Source organism: Triturus cristatus, chromosome 5_2 (assembly GCF_964204655.1).
Source record: "Triturus cristatus chromosome 5_2, aTriCri1.1, whole genome shotgun sequence".
NCBI classification, from domain to species: Eukaryota; Metazoa; Chordata; class Amphibia; order Caudata; family Salamandridae; genus Triturus; species Triturus cristatus.
In genome coordinates, this window is record NC_140588.1 from 339,920,885 (window position 1) to 339,948,876 (window position 27,992).

Here is a 27,992-nt window from a genome sequence, read left to right on the forward strand (position 1 = left end):
TTCTTTGAGCACTAGTCCTTTAGACTGACAAAATAGAGATAGGCACGGAAGCTGTAATATCAAGAAAGTATTTTATTATTCACTGTGGAACTGCATCGATACAGAGCCCTCAGGCAATGTATGAGGCAGTACATGGAGTACAGAAACCAAGGTGTTTATATACTGTAATAGTTGCAGTGTAAGCATAGAAGCATAGAATCTCAAAAAGAGGCAGTACAAGTATACACAGGAATAACTATTCACATATAAGGACTAACAGAAAATACTTAGTCAACAAAGTAGGGGGGTACATAGTTGCTGACATCACTTAATACAGCCTGACAGTTCTATTCTAAAACAGGTGTATTCTAGCAGCTACAGGCCTTTCTGATCATACATTGCTCTGGCTCAGTGCTGAAGGAGTTAACTAAAACTGATGACTCAAGCAGAATAGAAAAGCAGGCAACAGTAAAGAGACAAGAAGCACATGGCCAGCACATGGCTAACTAAAATGGCTGCCACAAACAAAATGGCTTCAGCTCATGCTAACAGGGATTTCCATCGATTCCGACAGACGGCCCTTTTAGCATTATTTGAAGACATCCCTATGATATAGAAGGAGTATAGAAAATATTTTGCACATTTATTTCTCATAAATTCATTAATATCCTGATCCATTGCTAGGTGGGCATTTTTGTATTCTAAATAGTTTATTAAGCGAGTATATATAAGGCAGGAGTACAAAGGGAACAGAGCATTAGGCCATAATGAACACACAAATAGCAGGAGAAAATAATGACTATTATTACAAACAGAACTATCAATATTTTCCAACCCCAAGCAGAAGGCAAATCCTAAAACCACCCAGTCCAATTCCAAGTTTCAGGGCTCCGATGTATTTCAGTGACCATCTATTTCAACTTCAGAATAGCCAATAGCACATGTCTAATATAATATTTTAATAATAAACATTTTTAATAGACCTTTCCAGTGTTCTTTTTATGAGGGCTAGAGTACCAATTGATATGTTCAGGAGGAGGGCAGAGTAGCATTTATGAGAATGTGCACAAAACGTTTCTCTTGCAGAATAAACAGTATTCCAAATACTAATATTAAAAAGAATACACAGATCATCACAAAAACAATTTTCGCTTCAGGGGACCAGGAGGACCAAACGACGCTAAGGGAATTAGGACGAGGAGCCTCAAAGGGCTGCTCCTCCTCAAAAATGGGACGACCAAAGGGGTACATTACTAAAAAGTACTTGGGGAATTGAAGTCGCTGTACAACCAGCCAGAGGGGAATCTTCTCCCTGTGTCCGTCTGAGTCTCACAGGCAGGTTCTTATTGTTCATTAAGTGTTCACTTATACCATGGTGGAGCTGCACAACTTGCAACTCAGGAAAACAATTGCGGCCCAGATTGAGGGAAAAGTCTTTCTTTCAGGATAGGGCAATCACCCTCCAGGGCAAATACCCTCAACGATCCTGTCCAGTCTCTCAGGCAGTGCACCAGTTTTCTTCACTTCAATCTAACATGTACCAGAGACACAGCACCTGCACCCTAAACTCAAGTCCTTCCCTAGCTCCTATGTTGCTCCGCTGGCACACTGCTCTTTCATCGGGGCCACAGATTGTGCCCATGAACCTCTTGATCAACAAACAGAGGTGCAGACTTGCATTCACTTGGGGACCAGGACTCCAAAGCCTTTTTGCCGTCCTTGTCGGTCTGTGACTCTCTCAGCGGGGCATCAAAAACTGGATCAATACAGGATCACTTTTCCATTGTGGTGGGATCACACTTCACCCCGTTTTTATGGACCCAGTGCTTCCGGCCTTTTACCTTCACTGTGGTCCTAGTTGCCAGCAACGCCTGTGCTGGTTCCCTTTACCTCGACTCCAAGCTGAACTGGCGCTGACTTCCCAGGTTGGATCTGATGTCCGGGCCCCTCTGGCCATGGTTGTAGGGCAGCAGATATCTATTGGTGGACAGAACAAAAGGTCTTTAGACAAGGCATATAAATAATCTATCAACAGAGAGGATACTCTATTTCAGAAAACTTCTTTAGTCTCGAGGCCCCCCATACATTAGTAGGACACCCAAGAATCACTTCATCTATCTGAGAGTAAAAAACACCCTGAATCTATTAGCAAGTATAAAAGGAACTTTTGGTGAACTGACAAGAGTAAAACGTTACATGATTTGATTTGTTTCTCCCAATCCCAAGCAGCCAAGGAAGTTTGTGTTTATTTACTAAATTCTGAGGAAAAAGAAAAACAATACAGACATACTCTAAATCCTTACATCTGTGTATTCCTATATTATTCATCTGAAGAACCTAAAAAAAAAGGAATTTTCAAAACAGGCATTCTTTTGTGCTTCTTGTCTTGGCAAGCTTGTGTTTCATGAGTCATATAGTTCACTACACCTCTACTTATGAACCTTCCACTACTTGTACAGGAGTGCAGACACTTCTAAAATTATTTCTCTTACATAAAAACACCTATATTTTACACTTATGGCCATGCTCTCATGTTATAGGTGCAGCGGGAAAATCTAAAAACTTGCTAATTTAACAGGGATCCTTACTACATAAATAACTAACAAAACCTCAACATAGTGGGTACACAAATTTCTCCAGCAGAACATGTTTGGCAAACAAACTTCTATAAAGCAATATTTTCTTTCAAAATGTTTGCTGAGGATCACACAGGCATTTTTCCTAACATTGTGAACCTTGTGCATTCTACTTTTCACGATCTGGACTATGCAACATCATTTTTAGAGGAGAAACCTATTCACCAGCTCTAATAAGGACTGTCAGCTCAATTACATAGACTAACTAATAAGAGACTAGTGATGCCTTTGCAAAACTGTATATAGCATGAGAATAATATAAACAATAATGGTGTTATCACTATTAATTCTAACAATTTTAAAACCGTATTACTAAATAGCCGGGCACTGGTGGGGTGCAGAATCCTGTGAAATGAATGAGTAAAGCGAGCCCAACCAATTATCTCATGGCCGTTCCTAGACAGCTTAGACAGGCTAGAGAGAGAGTGAGAAAAAGAGAGAGAGAGAGACAGAGAACATACTTTTGCTTACCCTTAATTTGCCCAGGAGCTAGCCTCCTTTCCCCATTCAACAGTAGGTAACCTAAACAGGTGACCTCCTGTTGACAATATTTTCCCCCCTTTTTGGCAGCTGTGCACAAACAGACTTGTAGGAGGTAAATAGCATATTGAGCTAACTAGAAAACATTAATAACCAACTACCAATTCCTTTAGCAATTGAGCTGTGTAACATAATAGCACATTAATGCAAACTTTATTTCATAGCCTTTTTATCTGGCCCCAGCACAACAATTTTGCGTGAAAACCAGTATTTCTGTATGCATGGCAGAGCTATTCTCTGCACATGGCTGCAGATGGTGCTACCCCTTGACAATGTTATTCAATAGGAAAAACCTCACCTGCATATCTCCTACACTTGTATTTTTTCTCAAGAAAACAGTGATATCCCCATCTGCTCCTAACCGAATATGCAATATTTCCTTTAGCTAATGTTACCTAAAACAGATCTGTGGTGTCCAATCTTGTTCCAGGAAGGCTTAATCAAGGCCATAAGTTCATTGAAACAACTAAGTAAATTCTTCCATTTCTTAAATGTAGTTAAATTACTAATGTCGATGTCCTAAATATTAGTAACATGAATTGAGAATTCATTTTGACCCTCATTTTTCTAGACCCATTATAGCCTCAGACATCATGAGAGCAAAATGTACATTACCTGTAGTGTTTTACCCTATAATGTGAGAATCAGGAAATGTAATCAATACAAAGAAATTAGTTTATTAAACTACTCTTCAACATTACAAGCTTTCATAGTGTGATGTAGAAATCACGCACTGTCACTGTGGCTCCCTGTGTGGACATTTTGCGTTCAGTAGTGCTGGTCAATTCTAAATACAGAGCTTGGCCTCTGACCCTTAAACCTGTTGTCCCCTGTCTGAGAAAGGCTATCTCATGTGGCCTTTACAATTCAAAGTAACTCTCAAAAAGCATGGCTCAAAAGCATTCCTGCTCCATGCCTGTGTGCTGATAATTTAAAGGTAGGATGCACTTTTGCTATCTTATTTCTGTTTTTTATTCATGTGAAATGTGCGTTCTAGCACCTAAAGAACTTTGCTCAAAATGTCAGCTTTCAGAATGCCATAATTCGCTCAGAACTATCGTGCATTAAGGCACGCAATGTAATTCTCATGTCTGTACAGCTACTCTTTGCATAACTTTGTAAGTGCATTTCAGACTGCAGCCAGTAGTCCATACTAGGAATCATATTTTAAGGTTGTCCCTAAGATTCAGTAATATTGTCATTGCTAGAGAAACTAATATTCACCTTTTTAATTTTGATGCACAGTATATTTTAACCATTCAGATATTGAAATCTTGACACACTTTGCACAAGGTAATTTTCTGTAGTGCTAAATATTATTGAATTTTCACAATAGTGGTATTAGTCATTATGAAAATTCTAATAGTGCAAAAACGATTTTAATACAATTACTTTTAACAATTTTTTTCATGTAGTCATTGTTCTTGAATAATGATCACTAACCCTTTTAATGTTTCCACATATGAAAAGCAAGCCATATTCCTTTCCGTTTGCCTTTAAATGCATTTATTTATAACACTAAGCACAGAAGCTTTACTGAAACATAAAAAGTTTATATCACTTTTTAGAGGGCAGTAATTATTTACCATCAGATCCACAGATGTGCTTTATTAGGAAAGCAACAAGAAAGAAAGTCCTTACTTTTAATCCTTTCTCTTCTATCCAAAATAATGAAGCTGTATTTCTAACTTTTCAAAATCAGTGATCTTTAAAGCATGTGCCTTCATACCATGCTATACTAACTTAAAACCTCGTTCCCACAGCTTGATCTGTAGCTTGTGAGCCATGTGTTATTTACTCAGCTGTGTTTCACAACCAGCAGGTATCAACTTTTACGCTTTTTCAGGAGAAAAACCCTTTGCTGTATTCTAATGTCCTCAAAAAGTTTGTAAACCATTGTTTACCTCCGTCTGTCCTGACAGACAGCTTCCGTCGGACAGACAGCTTTGAACAACTGTTAAAAGCTCTCTTTCTGGTGCCGGGAATTGAGCACAGTTCAGTCTATTTAAAACCCAGGCATTCCAAGCCAGTCAAAATCTATCGTTTTGCAATGTGGTAAAAGAGACGCTTTTATTTTAGCAGCAACTAATTACTCAGATAATGTGAATGACTTTTAATATTTAATATAATGTATCTAAGGAGAATGCTGTAACATTGAGTCCTAGCTGTGTAAAGCACACAAATTCGTTTTTTCTTTCTTTCTGTGAGGCCTTTTTTCCCTATTGAGTTTTAATTAATTTTCTTTTTTACCATTGTAGCAATATAAGAATTAAAGGTTCACACATCTATATTCTGTTACTGTTTTATTTTTAATAGTAGCGTGCAGCTACTTAACATATGCTATATAATTCATTCTTTGAATTTCAAAGTGTAATTGTTCCAATGATATCTGCAGAACACAATGACAACAACAAACCAAATTGAGCTCATTCCAGACATTTTCAAAAGGGGGCCACACACTCATAACACACAACACAGCTAGGCTAGCCATTCTTACACAAAGAACACAATTGCTACTCAGTCAAACAAGTACTTCACACAAATCACCACCGGTGTCAGTCCACAAACCATATAGACACTCAAACAATCAACCCACAAATCAACACTTAGAACTAAAACAAGAGGCAGCCCACAGACTGCACTCAAACCAAAACATTTGTAAATACCAATTGTAAATCATATTTACAAACGAGAAAGCTCTCAAAAATAGTACAGAGACTGCACCAACACAAGCAAACAGCCCAAAGACTGTGCCATGTTCAAAAAGACAGGCTCTAGCCCCAGACCTTTTCCAAAATACACCGATTTACCAATGGAGCTGGCGGAACACTCAAAAGCGCTCCGCATCACCTTTTATGAATTTTACTAAGTGCATAGATCAGGATCCTTTTTGGTGTATTTGTTCCACAGTGTACTATACATTATGGAAGAAATACAGTTTTTAATGTGCATATACCTATTTGGTGTCCCCTCGGGGAGAGCCGGCTGATTTTGTTCTAAATCCATATTGGTACCTCCAAGAAAGCAACACATCCTTCGGAGCGTGCTTGAAACAGGCATGCCAAAAATATATAGTATATATAACATTATAACAAAGTAGTACTTGTCACAAATTGTACCGTTCAAGAATTCAAAAATTAAAGAAAAATCTCCTCATTACCTGCCTATATAAATTGCAATTTATATATACTCAAACCAAACCAAGATCTTTGGCCAAACAAGTCAAAAAGTGTCGCATCTAACAACCTTACCAAACAAAAGTCTCCAGCCTCCAACTGCCAAGTTCTGACTCGACCAAATGGTCACTGTAAGACGAACGCCAAAAGGGATCTCAGTCGGAGGCCAGCACCACCTGGAGGGTCAAATCGGGAAAATCGGAAAAGCACTGGGGTCTACAAAGACAAGGGTCTCCTCATGCAGCGTACGTTCTCAGCGAGATTCCAAACCTCCGTCGAGACCACTCCTTTGGGCGACCGCGTCTCCGATGAGCCCCACGTGACGGGCGCCAATTTGTGGGGGTGAGCCTTACTGAGGCCCACCTGTGCAGGGGTTCGCCCTTCTTTGCGGACTAGTCCTTTAGACTGACAAAATAGAGATTGGAACGGAAGCTGTAATATCAAGAAAGTATTTTATTATTCACTTATAATTTGAACTGCATCGATATAGAGCCCTCAGGCAATGTATGAGGCAGTACATGGAGTACAGAAACCAAGGTGTTTATATACTGTAATAGTTGCAGTGTAAGCTAGAAGCTCAAAAAGAGGCGGTACAAGTATACACAGGAATAGCCGTTCACATATAAGGACTAACAGAAAATCCTTAGTCAACAAAGTAGGAGGGGTTACATAGTTGCTGACATCAGTTAAAATAGCCTGACAGTTCTATTCTAAAACAGGTGTATTCTAGCAGCTACAGGTCTTTCTGATCATACATTACTCTGGCTCAGTGCTGAAGGAGTTAACTAAAACTGATGACTCAAGCAGAATAGAAAAGCAGGCAACAGTAAAGAGACAAGAAGCACATGGCCAGCACATGGCTAACTAAAATGGCTGCCACAAACAAAACGGCTTCAGTTCATGCTAACAGCGATTTCCGTTGATTCCGACTGATTTGGAGATGCACCCCACTCCCCAGCGCCTTGAGACCTTCACTGGTGAGTAGCGCGCTTTATAAACCCCTGATTGATTGATTGATTGAACTAGCCCTGCACAAACTATTCCACCACTCTTGAAAATAAAAGGCCATATGTTCTATCTAGTAGATAAGTGTGTATTTTTTCAAAAGTAGGTAAACGTTCATTCCAACTTAAAAGGCATGAAGAATAAAATCTAGTAGAGAGGCTGGCCTTCTAGTGCCTGCTGAACTACAGACCTTTTATGAGTATAATAATCCTACTAAACAGACCTAGTCTGTCTGTTGACTGCAAAAACAATTATTCGCAACAAAATCCAAATTCAGAAAATTCACAACGTGCAGCACCAAGGCCCCAATACACTCCCTAAATCCTAGCTTCTGAACCGGCATTAAATCCCAAATAGTCACCTTTCTTATACAATACTCAACTCTAAGCAAAAGGTCCATGTCCCCATGCTCCAAGATGACATGCCCTTTGCAAAAATATAATCATCCGCTAAAATACTCTCATTCATTACATGCACACCCAATGTTCTCACTAATCTCATTTATCTATTCTCAGCCTCCTAGTTTCAAAAGCCAGTCTCTAAATCTAATATCACTGATTCCTTCAAACCATTGTCCATGCTCCTTACTTGAAGATACCTTTTCGGGAAGGCGAATACTGGGCAGCAAGGAAACCATGTAGAACACGGCTACACAACAGAAGTTGTGTCCTAAATAACCCCAGTAATCTGTGAGGGCACTCACATGAGAGTGGCAAGTGGTGAATTGTGTCCCCTAATCCTATTCTTAACAACTGAACATTTGAAAAGAATTGCAACGAATTTCATGACTTCATCAAAAGGGAAAGTTGATTTTTATTTTTATTTAATTTTAAAGGACATAGCCTAAAAAATGATTTCTGTTTGCTGATACTACATGAAGTTTTATGAACCATTTTCATGATGGAAAGGAATACTAGGTTAAAAAAAACAGAATATAGCTTTACTTCCGCTATTCACTGTGAAAACTGTGTCTGCATACCATTTTGTATATTAAAGTAGGGTTTACTGCCCCTCTGAGGGGTTTCTAACTTCTTGTTTTGACCTAGTGGGTTTTTTGATTGTCTGAAAAGCCGTCTATCTCTCTTATAGACCACACTCTGGTAAAGATGTATGCTGTATTGGTGATGCTTACCTGGGGTAATTTGACCCATTTTATCAGCAAGGGTCTTACCCCCACCGCCACCCTCAAGCCCTGTACTGTTTAACTCCTCCTCCTAGGGCTTCTGCTCCTGGCGTCCATGCAAAGAGTATACGGCTAAGGGGCTCTCCCAGTTGGGCATGGAAAGTGGTTAGAGTCAGAAACTCTAATCCAGAATTGCCAGGCAGCGGAAGAGCGGTAATAATCCAGCCCACTCCATTCTGTGCACTGTATCCAGTTCACCCATGCCTTTATACCACTACTGAATAACTACTAGATATTGCCACTGTCTCATACACACAAAACTCGTTAAAACTTGATGTCACGTATTCTCTCCTTCATCACCTTAGAATCACTCACAACCAGTACGTACTTATCTTTCCTTCAATGCTTTCCCAATTCACACACCATCTTATACTTCCGCTTGCAACACCCCACCTCTCCATTCCCCTTGTCATTGTCCCACATATCAGAGAACCTCTCCGCCTAACACCTTTATGCGTGCTAACAACCCTACAAACCTCATAGTTGACTGGTGCCTCCCAGCCAGAATCTTCCTTCAATTCTTACATTCCACAAATCTACTGACCACTCACAGTAAGGATGAAAGCAGACCACCCTTCCAATTATCACATACATCACCCAAAATTATGCTCACATCATTCAATTCTGTCTTCTTTCTTCACCCCTATCCTCTCCTTTTAAAACTCCCAGACCCCCAAACACTCTTGTAAGAAATACATATTTTATGATCTATTACTAACCCACTTCCGCCAGTACTCTGCACACTGTCTCTGCACTCAGTCCTCAACAATAAACCAACCTCTCAATCTTCACTCCACATAAGTTGACCAACCCCAGCATCTGCTTTCCATCTGTCATCACAACTACCATCCAGACACCTACGCCTCCACAGCTGCCTCCTACCTAACACCACCACTGGGTAAGCTACCCACTGTCACCCACATACCCAAAGATAAAGCTTAACACTTTTTTCAAAATCTTATTAATCACAGATTAAACCCACCCTCTTTTATACTTATAACTTATCCTACTTCCTCTCCACCTTTGGCACATTTCACAATATCTTGCACATCCACCGCAACAAAGAACAGTGAGACTTAGCACATCACAACCTTTCACTACACCTTCGCCACGAATAGCCTTCATCCTCACCGGACCAAAGTCAGTTGTGTAACACAGAAATAAATGACTAACAGCCACCTCAGCCCTCGAAGCTCTTAACGTTGACCCCACAGTCCCCTTCAACCACTAACTTGCACCCCATCCACATTCGGAAGTTACAAAGGGAAACAAAGCCCCCAATCTCAACTAAAACTTTCTCTTCTCATTTGGCTAACAGCTGCAAATCCCAGCCACAATTCACAATTTGTACCACCCCAAAAAGACCATAATCCAACAATGGCATACACTACCTTCTCAAATCCATTCCAAACAGAGTCCGTAAAATGCCTTCTAGTGGTAGTGAGACCCATAGTGAACCCACTACCATTTAATGTTCATCCTCCCAGCCCACTTAGTTTCAAATCACTCTAACACAATTTACCTTTACCTACTTAATCCACAATTCAGCACTTGATCTCTCCAACTCGTACATCTATAACTGCACTAACAAACCTCACATCCACCAACGCAAATCACAAGCCCACTGCACAATCATATTGGGTGCAAAACACAGCTCAGTCTTTACCTCAATCTGTAGTTCCCATCACAGTACTGCCCCAAATAAACTGCTGCTAATCAATGCTCCATCACCAAGAATAAACAACTTATCTATGCCCTATAAACAGCATAAAACCAGACATATTTGTCATTACAGAAGCATGGCTAGGAGAATACATGATACCTGTACTCAATGATTTCGTTTTCTAACTCTTTTCTACATATTGACCACCTCCAACATGAGAGCCTTCACAGACACATTTCCAGATGCCGCTTGGAACATATCCCTGAATCATTCTAAACTATATATACTTGAATATCTGCTTCACCAGACCAAATATGTCACAACCAATCAATCACATCCAGCCTGGAAGCTCTAATCTTCCAAGTTGTCTCTGGCCCCACCCATATGGCAGGACACACACTAGACATTGGGTTCAGCAATCAGGAATACATTGTCATCAATGCTATTGACTGTGTCCCCTGGAGCAACCATCACCATACCACCTTAATTTATTATATCTCCCGTAAATTTCTGCCAAAGTTTCCTCCCATAATTCAGCCTACAGACAATGGAAAAAGCGCAACATGGAAGAACTCTAAGCTAATGTTACAGCAAACATAAATCTAGACTAGATTAACACAGTAGTTAGATTTGTACAACAGGATGGCCAGAGTATTCATTAAGATAATATTTTGAAAATCACTTGTCATTAACAAAAGGATTCAGAAAACATCACGAATGATGAAATAAGACATACATACAGTTATGCCCTCTGCATCAAAATGGTGCCAAATAAAGAGCCATTAGGACAATAAACATCCCCCAATGCACAACAGAATCCGTAAAGGCACCATGAAATACCAAAAAGAGCACACTGTACACAGGATCTCCAATACCAAATGCCCCACAGAGAAATTCCATAAAACAGTGTCCAAATTTCACAATACAGAATGCATCTCAATGCCACAATCACAAGATTTCTCTGATCAACTGGCAGATTACTTTGTCTGCAAAGCAAGAACTATACATCTATTAAGCAAAGCAACACAAGACCTACTTGATCTCCAGTGTAATGGATTCATTTCAAACAATTAGTCCCTATTACTAACTTCCTTCAAACAACTGACCCTTGCAGAACTACGTGATGTGTAAGAATCAAGTGGATCAGCAGTCTCACTATCTGATCCACACACTGAATCTTTAAAAAAATATTGCTATTCGTATTAGTCTCCATTGTAGTAATTAATATAATCAACATATCTCCAACCTCCAGCACACTTCTGTCAGAACTCGAGACATCCATACTTAAGACCACAAGTAAAGAAACACAACTTGGAACCAGCTAATCCTAGCAACTACAAACTAATCTCAAACTGTATTTTCCTCAGTAAACTAACAGACAGAGCAGTTTTCTACCAAATCTCACACTTCATGGAGTGTCTATATCCGACCGGCTCATTCTGGAAGAGGCAATGAAACGGCAATTATTTCCATAAGAACAGTGGTGGATAAAAAGAGTTGTAGCACTACTACTCCTTGACCTTGCAGCAGACTTTAGCACAGTCCATAACACACTATTACTACAAAGATTAAAAGAAACAGACATAAGAGGAAATTCCCTCAAATGAATCTCCTCATGACTTATGGACTGATAAAATGTTGTTTCAGTACCTCCATTCACCTCCGTTCCCTACAGCATCAGAGCAGGTGTATGCGAAGGCTTATCATCTTGGCACTGCTTTTTGACACAGATCAAACCCCTCCTGGAGATCATCAAATCTTTTAGCATCACATTTTACAGCTATAAAGACAATACTCCTATAATAATAATAATAATAACCCACATTTGTAAAGTGCAAACAATCACCCGTAAGGGTCTCTAGGCGCTGTGGGCCGTCGGGAAGATTAAGCAAGCTATTGTCCAGAGTCACATGGTGCTGGGCTAATCTGCCGCCGGGGATCGAACCGTGATCCCCAGATTCCGGCGTCAGTCGCCCTGTCCACAGCGCCACACCTCTTCCTATAAATACTTATGTTGGAAAACAAGTATATATCCGCCTCAAATTTAAAGGGTTGCATTAGAGCCAAGGCCACTTGATGATGATAAACCATCATTAAATCATTGCATCAAAAACTAAGATTGTAACTTGTGGTAATTGGAAACACAGTGATTACCTGGCCCACCACTCACAACCTCAACAGAAGTAAGAAACCTAGGAATGATGATCGATTTCTCCTATCTCTCTCTCTCTCTCTCTCTCTCTCTCTCTCTCTCTACGAAGCACAAAAGTCTGCATAACAAAATAAGCACCAGATGTTCACAAACTAAGTAAGCACAGCAAGCTGATAAAAGACTGTTTCTTTTGCACATTCCTAAGCTGCATGACACTGCATGTTGTTAGACCTGAAAGCCTGGGTGAGGCTTTCCCCAAACCTTTCGCCATCTCCTCTCCTGTTTGCTGAAATTCGTTTTTGTTGGCTTTAGGACTCTGTGAACAAGTCTAACCTTAAGCAAGTGCCCATTTCTCAGTCAACCTCTGCTGACACCAAACCACACCTGAAATGCATGCTGCTCAATTGCAGATCGGCAGTGAACTATGCAGCGGACTGAGCAGACCTCTTGCTCATACACGAGCTGGACCTACTAATCCCGACCGAAACAAGGTTATATGATGCCTCCACACCTACCCTTGACTACTCGTTCCACCTAATCACGACATCATAAGATTAGAGTGACTCAGCAGAGCAGGCGGAGGTATTGCTTGCATACACTGAATCAATCTCTCAGTGAAACATAACATTGCCCTATCCTCATGCAAATACTCATACATTGATATTTTAAGGAACAACAGTTCAATGTGCAAAGTGCACACAATCTACCACCCACCAGGAGATAACATCCAATTCATAAAACAAATTATGGAAGCCATCTCAACCAACGCTGGACAACACTACACCCAGATCTTCCTTGGAGATTTCAACCTCCATTGGAATGGTGCTAATGACCCAGCAGTCAACAGCCTTAAATTCTTCCTAGCTGACCTCAACCTGACTCAATTCTGCGGCAGTCTTACCCTCAACTTGGGTGCGACTTTGGACCTTATTATTCCTAAAAGTAATATCATCCAACTAGAATATGTCTAGCCTTGTGACTGGACAGATCACCACCACATCACTTTCCTCATTACAGAATCTGTGAGGACAAAAAAGTCTTGACTAAAGAACCCCATTAATGGAAAAAAGCATGCGAAGTATAAACCTGAACGATCTGACATCCATCAGCAATAATATCTTACCACCTCCCTTGCATATGGCAGATGTCCATGACCTTACAGATCACTACAGCAACTACATGCTGAACATTCTAGACTTGGTAGCACCCTTTCAGCTAAACAGAATGTCCACCAAAGAATCCAAACCATGCTTCAATGGCAGTCTAAATGCAGAAAGACGTAAGCTTAGACTAGCTGAACAATCGTGGAGATTCTCACCTTCCCACAAACACCTTAAACAGCTAAGATCACGGAGGAGCATTTACAACAAATGTATAAGAAGTTTTAAAGCGAATTTCTGTAGAAACTAATTAGCTAAAGCTAGAAATCACCAATAAAACAGTTTGAACTTGTCAAGCTACAATCAGGTAGCCAACCCAACCCTTCCCCTACAGGTCCTAATCCACAGCCAAACTGTGAGAATTTTGCTTCCTTCGTGGTAAAGAAAGAAAGATCAAAAGTGACCTTATTTTTACACCTCATATTAGCACACCCCGCCCCAGATCTCTGAGCCACAATGTCTCTCAGCCCACATCCCCAAAAACGATGCTTCTAGGAGCATATTTAAAACCTTTGATTAAAGCACCATCCTCAAAATCCTAATAGCAGTAAACCCCTTAAACCACTTTAGTGACCCTCTACCATCAAACGTCTTCAGGGAGATTAAAATATTCTTACTCCCGTTCTGGACCAAGATAGTTAATGCCTCACTACTTCAAGGATCGGCCTGACTGCCTTAAAACTGGGCAGGTTAGGCCTGTTTTTGAAAAAAAATCACGGCAGATCATGCAGACCTAAACAACTTTCACCCAATCTCTAATATTCCGACCCTGGCAAAGCTCCTAGAGAAATATGTCCATGTACACCTATGCAGCCACATTAAAAAATTCATTCGCGTAGGTCAATTCCAACCCGGCTTCCCTCCGGGCCATAACACTGAATCGGCACTTACACACATTGTTGTTAATGCACTAAAAATGTTGGATCAGAAAGAATCCTGCCTTTTTACCTTGACCTCTCATCGGCCTTCGATATGGTCAAACATGACAGCCTCCTAGACCTACTTGAACATGGAATGAGGCTATCTGGATCCATTCTTAACTAGTTCGCTTCTTTTCTTCACAACAGACCTCAAAGAATCAAAGACATCGCAGAATGGTGAAACAACTAACCGCTTTTAACTGCTTACCACACGTTATAGATTCAATGAGATCTAAGTGAATAATGCTTGACAAGAACCTGAACATGCAGGAGCACATCAGCTCTGCCACCAAAGGATCGAATGTCCACACGAACATCCTAAGAAAAATAAGACCCTTCCTACTGCCTCATGCGTTCAAATCAGCTGTTCAAGCCCTAGTGATTCCCAGGTTGAACTATGGAAGTGCAACCCTCTTCAGCCTACCCAGATCTAAGCTGGAGCCTCTCTTAACTTTGCTACTAGGCCCATCACAGGATCTAAAAGAAAGAATCACATAACTCTTGATCTGAAAGAATCCAAACTGGCTCCCATATGAGGCAAGGATTCATTTGAAAATTGCATGCATGACCCATAAAGCCCTACACTTCAACACCCTGAGATGCCTTGCACAAAAACGTGAGCAAACAGGTGGCTGTAGAGCATCTAGAGGCACTAGCACCCTACTGCTGAAACCACCGAAATTCTATAAAGGAAAACATATAACAGAGCCTTTTCAGGTATTTGGCCTAAGAATTTGGAATGCCCTACCCCTGAAATCAGAATGAACCCCCCACTGCTTCATTCAAGAAAGAAGTTAAAGTGATACTGATGAACAAATTTCAGGTTCAGAACTCTACTCCAGGGCACGATTTGTCCCTTAGTCTGCACGCATGCTTATTTCTCGCATGTTATGTTCCTATTTTTGTCCATCTTGGATCCTGAGGTGGTCTCTCTTGGGATTCTGTCATACCCTGTGCCGTCCTTGATGTTGTTGTCTAGTCTACCAGTCTTCTTGAACATTGCAAAGCGCTCTGATATCCACAAGGATAATCTTCGCATTTCATTATAAATAAAAACTAAATAATACACTTTAACTTGTTTCTCGTTTGAGCTACTGTGGTGAAAATACACATAGCTTGCCACCATAGAAGCACTTGGATGGCTCACCTGAAGTGTCTCCGCTTAGGCAGTGATGTCTGCTATACAAGACTTCTCTCCAAGGAGGGACACTTTACTCTTTCATATTATGCAGCTCTTCAAAACTCCAAGATATACTGGTTATTGATGTAGCATTGTGCTTCAGCCAAATGCCCACTTTTGTAAACATAATGTTGAGCTGCCCAGCAGCTCGCTGATCATTCTCTGACCTTAGACCTGCATGGACGCCTTGTTGCTGAATTGCAGCAGGAGTCCGGACTACGTATCCTGCCCACAACCTTTGGCTAGCACTAATCCTGCTAAAGCTTTGTTTGCTTTACTCACTGCTACCAAACCTATTGTACCCTGCTAAGTGAGAGTGAGTCAGGCTGACTTTCACAAACAACCACTGTGCCCCTCATAATCCACACCGGTGATGGACTGCATGAGATTTAGCTATGCAAGTATGTTTTCTTTTATAACATGTTATTGGGTTTTATCGTACTGCAAGCACAGTTTTGATTGGAGGAGAGAAAATCCCTCTCTGTAACAACTTTTGTGTTTTTATATTTTACTTTGTTGCTCTCTTGCCGAGCCGACCATACTATCCTGAACTGGAGACCTTTAGTGTCCTCCTTGAGTCCCATGGGGTCCCTGACTGTCCCAACTCCCCCCTTTTGTGCTACATGGCACTCAGAATGTTGGCACACCTCCTCCACACGACAGGTAAGTGCCTAAATTCAAAGACACCGCACCCATGCATACGTTTGACACTAGTGATACTGATGTTTCTTTTCTGTTGTGTATGTGTTTGCCGCCAAAATGATGCTCAAAAATAGGCACTACCATTGTTTTCTAACAAGCCCACTTGTACTCAACCTGGAATCTAAAATCACGAATAAACATAATATGAGATGGACTTTAGTTTTTCCAGGGGGCACAGAATTAGCACGTTAGCATCTGGGCAACTATAAACATGTTTTGAAGCACCCTTCTACTGGAGTTGGGCAAGGAGACGATTGTGTCAATTTTTGAATATTAACATTGAAGTAAACTAAGAATATGATGGGGTTTTGTGCAATGGACATCGCAACAGACTTTGATATGGGCAATCATGATATACCTGGAGGCAAACTCCATCCTGTGGATGGACACCGCAACATCCAATTCAGTCTCCTCTTCTATGTCTCTCTTGGATCGCAAATGGTATGCCTTTTTGTATACCGTTTCAATCCTTAAAGCTTCTCCGCTGCTTGACTAATGACTCGGTCTTCTTCCTCCAATCCCCGTGTTCAACTACCTGACTCATTGGTACACCTGTTCCCCTCCCTCGGGCCTACCTTGCAAAACTATGTACATGACCAGTACATGTTTCTTAAAATAAACAGAACATTGCCCAACCAAACCTCCCACCTAGTAAAGTATATATTGGCATTTTATCTCAAGGTTAACTAAGTACACAGCAACTTAAATAATCCTCCCTGACAACCTGTTCTCCAATACGCTTGCCTTCCGCTGCACCACCCCAACCCCTTCCTAGGCCAGTAGCCTCTCCTTTCACAGACCATAAAGAATCTGGCAGTGTGCATATCTGAAATATTCTCAAGAGTGAGAATCTACTCTTCCCACCTGCATTTTGTGAGTATATTTCCATGCTCCATAGTACTAGAGAATGTCCTAGCAACAATTGCCCCTGGCCTGTCTCACCTGAGGTACTCTTACAGTCTCTGTGGAGGGCTACCTTCTGTGAAAAATGTTGCAGCTAAACTCCATTCCCAACTTAGAGGTCAAATTTCTCCACCCCTGTGATCCTTCCATTGCCTATCAGCTACTCATGTAATATACTCCAAAATCCTATCTGTTACACATTGAACATTAGAAGAAAAATTTATAAAATTCCTCCAAGAAAACTTGAACAGTTTTTCACCACTCCCTTTAATCAACGTTGGTCCACCTCCTCATAGAGCGCCACTAGAAAGGCCTTATTAGTCGGACCGTCACTCAGTCCACATAACAACACACTGCAGATTCTTCCTGCTGCCTTATGTACCATTATTAATCACCTGACTTTCTTGTGTTTTGACTGCCCAGGTATGCCTCCAGTGAGATATCTGGCATTTGTTATTTACATTTCCCCCTATAATTAATAAAACATTGCTCTTTATTCTGTGGATACCATTTTCACTTTTCGTTATGCTGGTAACCTCTTTCATTCCTGTCATGAGATCACACACAGTTGATTTCCAAAGCCTCAACAGGAAACTATGATGTTTTGGAAGAAAAGGTAAACTGTCTATGGTCTTACAGCTCCCAATGAATGATGCTGTTATTGAGTGTGGGTGTTAGAAGTCTGACAAACCGGTGAGAGGACCTCTTACATCTGCAGGTAATATTGCACAGCCTCTCCCTTAACCCCCTTGAATTAATGTACACAATTTGCTTAGCCTCCAGCTACAGCCCTCTGCATGCTTAACCCTGAATGAGGTGTGAAAATTGCCCCCAGAGCAGAAGACAAAGGCTCGTGTATGAGGATCTGTTCTGTTCATCAGACAGGATGGCCATTTGGGTAGTTCCCAGGAACTTAATTATATTCAGAGGCACCTCTCGCCACAGGCAGATGTCAGATGACACCTGTGCAGCCCCTTCTTTGTTCTCGCAGTCAGCTAAGCTCCAATTGCACTGGGGAGGGCTGCCCCTCGAACTGGTTTGAAGTAACCAAAGAGGAGGGGTTGCTCATTTCCGTGGCCACACCTCTAGGGTGGTCGCACAGGTTCTACACAAGGGAAGAAGGGTTTTACCATCTTGTATTTAGGTAGAGATGGGCACTGAAATACTGCAAAAGTGGGTAAGGTAAGCCCTTGGAACATTGACCTCATTGGTTAGGGAGGAGCCAGGAGTCATCCCACCTCTAGCTAGTACCAAGTATAAATGTGGCATACCCAGAACCCTCCTCCGAATGCTCTCTGGATCTGATTTAGAATCAATCATTTTTATTTGGTGATACGCTTCCAAAGTACACAGCTCAACTGCCTACAACCATCCGCCGGCAGGGCGAAACGGAATGGGCGGTACACAGCGCACAGGTCTACAGCCCGGAGGGCGTCCCCGCAAGAAAATGACTTAGTGTAGGTCAGGCCTGCCAGGCAATTGCTCATGTATCACTTTTATAATAAGGAAGATTCGAAGACAAAAGAAATAAACACTCCCCCAATCCCCCCCCCCAAAATCCCTCCCTCTCCGCATCAGTCTCTATCCTCCACTCCGAAGTCCCCGGGGGTCAACAGCCCTAATCAAAGATGTGTCAAACCGCCCCAGTGGCCCCTGCCGGTTCCAAAGGGATAAGTTGAAGGATTTGCAGATATTTGGGGCATGTGACTTCCCTCAATTCCTTTGAGAGAAGTTGTAAGAAAGGGCCCCAAAGTTTAGCGTATTACGAACCCTTTCCATCAATTCTGAGCGATAGGCGCTCCATCGCAAGAAGGTGTCAGAGCCTCCGGAGCCAGTCCCTCGGGTCTGGCAAAGCCGGAGAGCCCCATTGCTCCAACAAAACCTGTTGCGCCGCAAGCAGCACCAACGCAAGTTGTCTGCCCCACAGCGTGCGCAAGGGAAAAGACTTGAGGTGAGGGAGACCCAACAGTGTGTGCACAGGTTTCCGCGGCAGCTTGACCTGAAACGCCTCATCAAGATCGTCTAAAATCACCGCCCAATACCGCAACAGTTTCGGGCAGTGCCACAGCAAATGAACGAGGGTGCCAGGGTGACCACACCCCCGCCAGCAAAGGCCAGATTTAGTAGGATCCCAAGACTGAATGCGCGCTGGAGTATAATACCAATATGCCGCCACCTTATAGGCAGATTCTGCTCCCGCCGTGTCAGACGCTGTGTGATGGGCGCGATAGAAAAGGTTCTCCCATTCCTTGCGCGTTAGTGGGCGTCCCAACTCAGTCTCTCACCGAACCTGCGCCTTTGACCGCTGCTGCTTAGGACGCGCCATTATCATTGCATACAGTTCCGATATGAGTTTCCGGTCATCCTTCTTACAAACCAACCAGCGCTCAAAAACGGTCAAGGGACGGGACATCAAGGCGAAGTTGGAGCTTAGGGTCACCCAATGTGCGAGCTGCGAGTAGTGGAAGACATCAGCTTTTGGCAGATCAAAATAGTCTTTGTGCAGTTGGGCGAAGGGGATCACACCATCTGGATCAAAGAGGGAGCCCACTCTCTTACATCCCTCCTCCCGCCAGCGCTGGAAAACAGGGGACACACACCCCGGCGTAAAGTCAGGGTTGTCCACGATAGGGGTCATAGGGGAGGGGAACGTGGTCCAACCCCTTGAGCCCACCAACTGACCCCACACTTTGAGAGTCGGGGAGGTCACCGGAGACGAGTAGAGGCCTCATGCCTTATGCTTCCGCAGAAGCCAGAGCTCACGCCAGATATTACAACCAGCGGACGTCTGGTCCATAAAAAGCCAGTGCTTGCTGGACGAAGGTCGGTTCCACTCCGTGATATATCGGAGGCAAGAGGCCTGGTAATACGCACTCAAAAGCGGAAAGCCCAGCCCCCCCCGCGGCCTTCGGCGAGGTAATAAGCGATAAAGCGAGTCTCCGTCTCTTATTATGCCATAAAAACTTATTAAGCAGGTCCTGTAACTTCCGGAGGGTACCCGGCGGCGGCTGCGTCGGGAGCATCTGGAACAAATAAAGGACATGCGGCAACACAGTCATCTTTACCGCCGTGAGCCGCCCATACCAGGCCAAACCAAGGCGGGACCAATCGGATAACGACTTAGCAGTTTACTCCACCAACAGCTTGTAATTGAGGTGGGCAGTTTTAGCAATGGAAGGGGTCAACCGGATACCCAGGTAGGATATGTCATAGCGCACCCATTGGAAGGCAAAGTCCCGCTGTAAGTCACTGGCCTCATCCTAAGGGACAGAAAGATGAAGTACCAGTGATTTCGAAAAATTGACTTTAAATCCTGCTACCAATCCAAAATCATGAAGCTCTCGTGCCAGATACTGCAGGGTGGTACGCGGGTGAGTAAGGGAAAGAATAACATTGTCCGCATAGAGACTAATTTGATGTATGTCGGCGCCAAACTTAATACCCTCCACATCCGGTTTCGAGCGTATTCGCTGGGCAAAAGGCTCCATATAAAGCGCGAATAATAGTGGAGACAGGGGGCAGCCCTGCCTTGTCCCCCTGGAGATGGGGAAGATGGAAGACCGACACCCATTCTCCCTCACCGACGCCCTAGGGGCGACGTAGAGACAGTGCACCCAGCGAAGAAAGTGCTCACCGAAACCAAAAGCACGCATAACAGCAAACATATAGTCCCAATCCTTCTCGGCGCCGATGGAAAGGAGACAAGCCTGTGCCCGAGATCGGTGAACGAGGTCAATAAGATGGAGAATACATTTGGTGTTGTCCCCGCCCTGGCGCGTAGGAATAAAACCTGATTAAACTGGGTCTATAATTCCATCCATCAGCGGGCTATACGAGCCACAGTCCCTCGGATCCTTCCCAGGCTTAAGTATGACCGTGATCGCGGCTTCCGACATAGAGGGAGTTACCTCCCCAGTATCCAGAAAAGAGTTAAAAAGACGCGTTAAAATTGGAGCCAGCTCGGTGCAAAAGGTCTTAAAAAACAAAGCGGAAAAGCCATCCGGTCCAGGCGATTTGGCGATCTTGAGACGGGATATCGCCGATATGACTTCTCAATGCGGATGGCGGACTCCAACGCGTCAGCCGAGGATGCAAACAGCAGCGTAATGCGGCAGGATGCAAGGTAAGCCTCCCTTTCCTCTGACCTGGTCTCCTCCCTAGTATACAAGCGCTGATAAAAATAACAGAAAGAGTCCACTATGAGGGCATCGGTAGTATGCTCCGCCGCATGGGAGTCCCTAATGGATTGGATCGCTGTCCGCTGCACACTCGCACGCAGCCTATGGGCGAACAAACGCCCCCCTTTATCCCCGCTAAGGTAAAATTTATGGCGCAAGCGCAAAAGCACATGCTCGGCCCTATCGAGGTCTAGGTGTTTCAGCATGCACCGTTTCGCTTCAAGCTCCCTCCATACCCTAGGCGCATCGGTTCGTTTATGGATGGACTCTAAGGCTCCCACTTCCCGCGCCAGCTCCTCACGCTTAGCCTTACGCAGGCGTGTAAACGCAGCCGTCAGCGCTATGAACTCACCCCGGACTACCAGCTTGAGGGCCTCCCAAACCGCCACTAAAGACGTACCCTCTTGGTCATTAACTGCCAGCTAAGCAATGATTACGTCCCGTATACGAGTAATCACTGACTCGGAGTGTAGCAAAGAATCGCACAGGCGCCATCCGGGAGATGGGGGTCGCGCAGCAGGAGAGTTGAGTTGCACCAATATGAGGGCATGGTCGAAGAGTGAGCGGAGAGTGATAGCTGCATCCGTCAAGCAGGGCAAAAGGGAGGTGGAGGCGAAGAAGTGGTCAAGGCGGGCGTAAGTTTTATGCGCTGCAGAGTAGAAAGTATAATCACGCTCAGTAGGATGCTGTACACGCCAGACATCATGCAGACCGCCATCACTCATCCACTGTCTCCCCCTCTGCGATAGGGTGCCTGCACGATGGGACCGCTGCTACGACCTGTACATGCACGCATCCACCACCACATTCAGGTCCCCACCCACTAAGATCAGGGTGTCTGGCGAAGCCAGAACCTCAGAAAAGGCCGCCTGCAGGAAGGGTTCCTGATGCTCATTTGGGGCGTACACCGATCCTATAGTGAAGTACGTGTCCCCCCCCCCCATTGCACACGAAGCACAAGGAGTCTCCCCTTAATCTCAGCAACCTGGGAGAGAACCTTACATTGAGCGCGCGCTAAAAAGAACTGCGACCCCATGTTTTTTAGCCGTGCCGGAAGACCACGCCTGCAGAGGGAAGCGCCGATCTCTCATCCGCTTAGTGTCTTTAGAGAGAAGATGAGTCTCCTGCAGCAAACACACATCGCCCCCCACTCCCTCCAGGAGGGACAGGATAGCGGAGCGCTTAACCGGATTATTTAAGCCCCTAACATTTTAACTTACCACCTTAAGACTCCTACCTATGAAGGTCAGGGGGGGAAGGCCTGGGCCTAAACACAGGACCCCAGAGCGATGAGGCGAGCCAAAGGGCAGCAACTCTAGGACAGACATCTCCCGAACCCATGAGAGGACTGATGCGGAGCCCCAACACATTCCCAAAAACAACCCTTTCCCCCCACCCCCACCCCTCTCCCCCAGGCCCAGGAAAAAACATCATGAACACAAAAAAGACTATGCAACACACAGGACACCAGAGCCCTGAGAAAGGACAACAGTCTGTCACGTGAAACAAACGATGTGGGGAACGTGGCACCAAGAGAAATGACACCTCGGCACTGAGGGCAATAGCCATCCAACCCCCAAAGGGTAGTTGATGATAAGAACTCTCAACCAAGGACCTCTCCCCTCTGGTGCCGTAAGAAAAAGTCCACCTGATGCCCGCTACAGAAGGTTCAAGCTACAGAGACACAACAAGCTACGAGAGGCTTTTTCTGCAACTGCCCAGCTGACCAGTTCCAACTGGATCTGCCCTGGACCCTGTTGGTAGCTTCTGTTGGAGTGAGTCTTGAACTCCAAGTGCTGTTCCTGACGTCCGGAACCCGGGGCTGTGTCAATGTGTACTCCTTCTACCATTCAGAGAAACCTGGGACTCCGATGTTCTCCGGTAGATGGGGACAAACCTGCCAAGCTGATCTGACCAAGGTGTGTTACCACTGGGTTTAAGATTAAGTTTTAACCCGCTCAGAGCTTACCCGCAGGAGCAAATCCGATTCAGGGGGACCTTGTGGAGAAGGTATCTGGCCTTCGGAAGCCTTCTTTGGCTATCGCCTGCAGCTTTGCCCAAAATGTGATTCAAGTTTGAACGTAGAAATCTTCACTGGGCGAAGGCACCAAAAGTATCCAGCCGGAAAGGGATGCTCCTTGGGTGCCAAATTCAAATGTATCCCACTTTGTACTTTCCCAGCAAACATCAATGGATTTACCGGAACCTCATCTGTGCAACCTCATGGAGCCCTTGTTGGCCACAGCCTGCTGCCTTGCCTCGCTGAAGGTTTTAAACTTCTATTTCAGTAACTAAGTCTGAATGTAAAACTTCTTATCTGGTCGAACTTAGTTGCCCTAAATACTTGCCTAGGTCCCAATCTACTGTGGCTAGTTGATTGTGGTTGGTGCTTAAGCTTGTTTTAAAAAACTCATATCTCTGGTTCCTCTTATTGGATCTTTAGGTCTCGCCTAGCGACGCAGCACATGCGTTGCTCGCTTACGAGACTATTGTCGTCGATTTAGCTTCGGAAGCGGGGTGGAAGCTCCACCCATGTTTCTGATTGGCACAGCTTTGTAATAAGTGCTTTTCATTGGAAGGGAGGCATGTTTTGTTACCTCCCTGTCTCCTGCTCGCCGTGCCTGCCCGGACAGGAGATGTGCACGCGTACGGTGTGCGCGCTTGGCACGCTTCCACTTTCATTTGCATTGTATTGCATCCTGAGTCTAGCGGGCGTCTCTTTTGATCACGGAACGCGTGCATGGCGTGCTTTTACTTTCTTGTAGACACAGATTCCCGTTCGCTCCTCGCTCGCTCGCTCCCTACCTCCCCCCGTCCCTCCTTTCTCCATTGTGTGCCTGTGCTGGTCAGAGCGCAGCGTGGCTATACACAAACGCTGTACTAGTTTTGCATTTTACTGTGTGCGTTGTTCTTCGGTTGGGTGCACGGTTCCCTTAACCCTGCAGTGCGCAGGACGTAATGAGGCATAATGGCGCGCGTGTGGTCTCCAGAGGTGCTCTCGCCGGTGACTGGGATGGTTTGGCAGATAGCTCGGCATACACCAGGCGTGATCCCAAGGGGTGTTCGCACCAGACACAGGTGTGGTCTGAAAAGGTGCTATCGAATCACAGAGGTGTGGTTTACACTTTAGTAGGGTGCTCCTCATTGACTGCTTGGGAAGTAGTTTGCTACAGAAACTTCGCATGGCTACTGGGATAAAATGCTCTAACAGTAACCCCCGTATTCTGTTTATCGTTTTCTAGTTATTTTAGACCATGCTGCGCAGGTGAAAGATCTCTTGCTCTGAGCAGTTGCCGTCAGTGCTTTACATGGGCAGGTTCATTCGGGTACTGACTACCCATACTTCGTTCATTCGACAGGGAGAGTGCCAGCACTTCAAAGTGGGATTCGGTACTTTTAATATGCGAGTATCAACACGTGTGAGTAGAAAAAAGGTACTCTGAGCATCTGCGCATTCATTAACACTTTTTTATTTAAAGAACTGACTGTGACTTCCGCACGTGCTATTTTAAAATATTTGTTATTGAGTTTTACCATATACAATATCATGTGTTCAGAGCTTTAAGTGGGATGAACAAACGGGGGGGCTCTTTTAAAGGGGCATGGCCAGTGTAATTAAGGGTGTGGCTTAAAAACACGTTAGCTAAAAATCTGTGCTTAGCACAGTGTGCCGCCCAACTTGAATTTAGCTGTTTTTGTCATTCCATCCAGATATATGATACAACAAGTAACATCATACCTACAAGAAATCAGGACTATTGGCTTAGTTGCATAAGATAAATAAGCAGCGACTTCCCCTGCAACGCTCCCCTGGCATGACTCATGCCGTGACTTCTCCAGTAGTGAGAAGTGAGCGGTGTGAGCACGCCCACATCGATGTGCCTGCTGTCACTGCAGTCCGGAAACAAGCATTTGCAATGCAATAGGTCTCGCATTTGCGAAATTTTAAGCTTATTAGCATTGTAAATGACAATGCCTTTTATTTATGTTTTCAAAACCAACACATAGATAAAAGGTTTGTGATTTACAATGCCAGTAGCTCAAAGTCTCGCAAAGGCGATACCTATTTCATTGCAAATGCTTGTTCTTGTTGTGGTCTCATTTTATTTATAAAGGAATGCTCTATTTTTTAAATTGTTTGGGGTTTTTCCTTGTCATGTGCTTTTGACATTACTGTTTTGGTAATGCATACATATTTTACATTGCATCTCAAAGTTAAGACTCTGCTCTGTGCCATACCTACCAGGGTTGAGCTCAGGTTAATTTAATGACTTTAGTGATTCACTGTAACAAGGATTGTCCTTATTGCTTAAGCTGGGTTGTCACCAGTGCTTAATTTGTGCTGATGCTTGGCACCAGCACTTACTGGAATGCGCCAAAATGTTACACTTGCTTAAGGTGATGGTCAGTATGTAATGCTGGCACTGGCATTCGGTAGCAGTGATAAGAGCTGCGGTTGTTGTCAACTACAGTGGAATACCAGGAGCTCTGGCACTTTCATTTTTACAAATTAACCACTGTTCATCACCCCCTTTAATTTCTTTCACTGGGCTTGAAGCACAGTGAGACACATGACCTTATTGAAATGTATAGACAAGCATCGGCATAGCCAGTAGCTCTTGCCTTTGGGACCTTATAAGTGTTTAGCTATGTAGAATAATATTATGGGTGATGTGCCATCAGGGATTGAAGAGCTATACGATTACTACACACTGGGTCATGCATTGTGATGCAGGAATACATGCTTGCCTCAGGAAAGATCTATAGACACATTCCAAGGCTTTTTAATACGCAGACAGAAAGACAAATACCTCCATGCATGTGAACAGCACTATAAAATTCATTGAGTGACTGCAAAATATCATGAAGTAACATATTATAAAATCATGTGCCTTCCCTCTTCTGCGTCACTTTGGATTGTTGAAGCAACAGAAAGGCAACAGAAAGGCAGTAAAAGTGCTGCCCAAGCTCCAACATGATGCACACAGAAGAGTTATTATATTGTTAGCTTATCATGGGCCAAGAAGCAGCTTTATGGGATCTGCCGTTCATGGTTAAATTAAAAAGACAAACAAAATCCAGCTTTGAAGATGGCGCTTTGTGTCTGACACGAGAATTGTAACAATGTATGTAATATATTGTTGAGTGAACGAAGCTAAAAACAATGCTCCCCCTTGCAGAAAAATGTGAATAATTAAACCACATTAGGTAGAAGGCAAAGTAAATTCGAAAAGCAGAATATATTTAACTCCTACCCAAAACAAAAATGTAAAAACAAGCAAAATTTTACCTATGCGAAGTTTCAACATATCAAAAAACAGTATGTATTTATTCACCCAAAAAAAGACATCAGAAATCATGACTATTTCCGCCTTGCCAAGCCACTGTTGTATGGCGTGTGTGGGAAGACTTGACACACAGACGTATTTCAGCTGTGAACAAGGTGCTTTATATTTAAGACGGAGCATAAATGAGTGTAAAAGGCAGTTAGGGGAACAAAGCGAAACAAGTTTGTGATCCTAAGCAAATCCTTTTTTTCTGTCAAAAATGTAAGAACATAGCATTATGTAGTAAAGAAAACGTAGGCATACCGAATACATGTAAGAGGTACTCATAAATTACTGTAAGCGCAAGAGATTCTAAAACGATGCAAGATGCATGCCGAAAACGATAAAACCATGGACATGTTATGTACATGCGACAGTACTCACCCATGTTGTAACCATAGGGTGACTCCGTGACTCCATCTTGCAGGCTGGCCAAAATCGCCCCTTTGCCCACATCACTGTCTCCGACCAGCAGAAACTTGGGCAAGAAATCATAAGGTTTCACGGGGCTTCCGCGGTGGGTCATACTCTCCAAGGAAAAGGTAATTATACAAATGTTCATGTTCCTCTCGCCAACAACGAGGCATGCGTTTTTAATGACAATCGCTGCGTCGTCAAAGTTAGATGTTCGTTCTCTTCACCCACACACCTTGAAAGAGTTGGAAGCGAAAAACCACCGCCTTACCGAGGTCCAGTAATGTTGCTAGTAGGTTGTAGATCACGCGCAACACAGCACCACTGCTGCCCATCTGTTTCACCTTTAAGCTTTCAGAACAGCAAATAACAAAATCCAAGGAAGTGTATTCATCAATGGTGTTATGTATAGCGCCACTTGCCGCAGGCTCCTAACATGAAACTCTAGATTTTGGATCCAGTTTGATGAACTTCTAAAAAAAAATCAAACATTGGCCGTGCGCGCGACCGCGAGACCCGGTAAGGGAAGGGGAGAAGCGGGAGTTGTGTGCGCGCGCGGCCAGTGCTTGGAAAACAAGCGAAACAAGACATGCGGCTGGGAACGGGAGTTGTGTGTGCGCGCTCGCGAAAGTGAAAGTGATCAGGAACAGAACTGATACTGATCGCGGTCCAGATGGCGCCTCGGACGGTGAGAGCTGGCGGCTGCGTGCGTGCTCACGCGCGTAACCGCACGTTTGAGGCCAGCAAAAGCCTTTGACAGCACTTTTAAAACTCCACTCCTGAATGTCTAGCCAGGCGAGACCTAAAAAACCGTGCTAAACACAAAACCTCTTGTTTGATAGTGCCTAACCACGTTGCCCATGGCAAAATTGAT

At 43.8% G+C, this 27,992-nt stretch overlaps 1 protein-coding gene and 1 long non-coding RNA gene across 3 annotated transcripts in view; one reads left to right on the forward strand and one right to left on the reverse strand.

The window, feature by feature from the left end:
- LOC146822961 (serpin B6-like) overlaps window positions 1-27,992 on the forward strand; it is a 354,778-nt gene that overhangs the window by 175,594 nt on the left and 151,192 nt on the right. The window lies entirely within an intron of this gene.
- Window positions 53-27,766, reverse strand: LOC146822962 (uncharacterized). Its single transcript, XR_014962099.1, has 2 exons — window positions 27,089-27,766; window positions 53-1,956 (listed from the first exon to the last, which is right to left on the reverse strand). It is a non-coding gene; the product is annotated as an uncharacterized LOC146822962 (long non-coding RNA).